The sequence below is a fragment of the Brassica oleracea genome, chromosome C2 (genome assembly GCF_000695525.1).
Source record: "Brassica oleracea var. oleracea cultivar TO1000 chromosome C2, BOL, whole genome shotgun sequence".
In the NCBI taxonomy this organism is placed as follows: Eukaryota; Viridiplantae; Streptophyta; class Magnoliopsida; order Brassicales; family Brassicaceae; genus Brassica; species Brassica oleracea.
Window position 1 is genome coordinate 26,088,687 of NC_027749.1, and position 2,478 is coordinate 26,091,164.

At 39.6% G+C, this 2,478-nt stretch overlaps 1 long non-coding RNA gene across 1 annotated transcript in view; it reads left to right on the forward strand.

Moving 5' to 3' along the window:
- The first annotated feature begins 657 nt into the window (after positions 1–657).
- The window catches only part of LOC106325199, an 8,291-nt gene continuing 6,470 nt past the window's right edge, over positions 658–2,478 (forward strand). Inside the window, exon 1 of the long non-coding RNA XR_001266835.1 lies at positions 658–927. This is a non-coding gene — a long non-coding RNA (uncharacterized LOC106325199). The remainder of the gene's footprint in view (positions 928–2,478) is intronic.

Below are 2,478 nucleotides of genomic sequence, written 5' to 3' on the forward strand. Positions count from 1 at the left end.
CTATTTCGGCTTGGTTCGGTTTTTAATTGGTTTGGTTAAACCAGATTGAACAGCCCTAGTTCTAGGTTGAGAAGTCAATGTCTCTTACTATACGATCCTTTTCTGACTGAAAATAGTAACTGGAGGTAGTCTGGGATGAGACGGACACAAACGCAAATAAGAAAGAAGAGAATGATCTAGTAAAAAATTCAAAGCGTAAAGCCTATGTTACTTGAGATGACATAGCCAATGTTGTAATAACTATCTAACAATCTTAAATGTTCATTCCTAATTGGTCAGGGCGGTTGCTCAGTAAAAATATTTATCTATCTATTTTTTTTGTTAATATATCTATATATCTATCTATCTATTTATCTATATATGTCAAACAAGTAATATAAATGGAATAAGAGTCTCGGATAAACAGTCTACGTTTGCAAATTAATTCAAACCTATTAGAACGTGCCATCTCAGCATTTTTAGGCATGTCATCTAACTGAACATCCACGTAATATTTTCGGCAAAAAAAAAAAAAAAATTGGCCAACAATCTAAGAGCCTCCTTCTTCCTCCAATTTCCAAAGACCTGGCTAGGAAAAACTGAACATCAACCGTTCCATTATATCTTTTCATCTCCCTTGCAATTGAATTCTCATCTAATACATTTTCTGAGCTTTATAACATATAATGACCGACTCTTACAAGTCCTTTCAGTTGAAGAGACCCATCCTCAAACCTTTCAGTAAGTTAAAATCAAACGCCAATCAATTGATGAAATCGTCAAATCTTCTCAGCAAGGTTCCCTCTCTGGTTTTCTGCACAATTAGTTTCTGATAATCACATTGGAGGAATATATCGTCACCAGATTGTGAGGCCATCATCCTTATGTTAGAAGCCTGTAATCCAGCTGAAGCTGGGATGTTCGTCGAACTTGAGCGTCTAATCATTGGTGAACAAGTACTCCTTTAGTATTTTCCTCCCGTTTTAAGATTTATAAAGTTTGTGGTCTCTAAAGTCGATTCACACACAACAGACAACCGCAAAGGACTTTGGTTTCTGGATCTTTATTTGATTGTTATGCTTTATGTGCTTTGCTGATTGTGCTGGTTTGTGGAGAACAATTTGCAGAATTTTGCTTCACAACACTCGGATGTCCTTGAGAAAACTTGAATCCGACAGTCATGGACCGTGTAGAGATTCTAAGAGAGATCCAGGGGAGACAGACAATCTTCCAGTTAGATGAATATGTACATAGTCTTGTTGGGTTTCTTCTAGATGGAGGAAACCCATTGGGTTTGGTTGGTGATAACCAAACTTGGAAGTTGGGCCATTGGTATTAGTCCATGAGATTAGTATTGGGCCTTGGAGGTTCTTAGGGTTAGTGAGACACATATATATAGTCTCTTGACCTAATTTTTTATGTAGAGACTTACAAGAATCAAAAAGACAAAAAAGAGAAAAGAGGGAAAGACGCAGAATTTCGTCTGGGTTTGTCAAGGCAGATTTGGAGGGTCAAACGGATCCTGATCGGGCTGATATTTTGTGGGAAGCTTCTTCAGTCAGTGAGTTAAAGGTTCACTGAAGGGATTTAGATTTCAACGGTTGGATCTTCTGTTGTCTGGGTTTTACGGAAGCTGGTCGTCACAGTTCTTCAGCAGTGCTGTCTTGAGTGTTTGGTAAATCCGATGGTGAGATCTTCTCTGATTGAGCTTAAATTTGGCAGAGGTGTTGTTGACTGGTATCTTGGATTTGTACGGTGAGATTAGTCTCTGGTTGCCGGAATCCTTGTGAGCTGAGGTAGTTTGTTTTCTGCTGGTTTTGAAGCTTTGTGTTGCTCTCTTGTTGTTGTTGTTCTTGTGTTGGAGATAGCTCTTTGTAGCTTGAGTCTCTGTTCTGTTCAGGTTGTTGAACAGGGAGGACGTGGTTGTACTCACATACATTTATATAGTGGATTGTTGAGTGGACTACGGTCCCGTGGTTTTTCCTTCTCACATCGAGGAGGTTTTCCACGTAAAAAGTGCTTGTCTCATTTAGTTATTTCTTATATTTTATCCTGCTATCGTCGAAGTATTTTTCTCTCAGATTCTCACAAGGTCAGGGGAAACACAATTGCTACATTCCACTGCGCCTCGTGTCCGCTTTCCCCAACAAAGTGGTATCAGAGCTTCTGGTTTTAGAGCTTTGGGTTTGATAACTTCAGGTTATTGTTGATTGTGAGAATGATGGAAAATACGAGCAGGATGATAAGCTTGAATGGTGCTAACTATCATCTATGGAAGGGCAAGATGGAGGATTTGCTCTCTGTTAAAGAATTCCATGCTCCAGTCTTCGAGGAGAAGAAACCTGAGAAGAAGACGGATGAAGAGTGGAAGCTGCCGCATCGCAAAGTGTGTGGGTTGATAAGGCAGTGGGTAGATGATAATGTGTTGCATCATATTGAGACTGAGACGGATGCTCGTTCTTTGTGGAAGAAGCTGGAGCAGTTATATGCTAGGAAGAC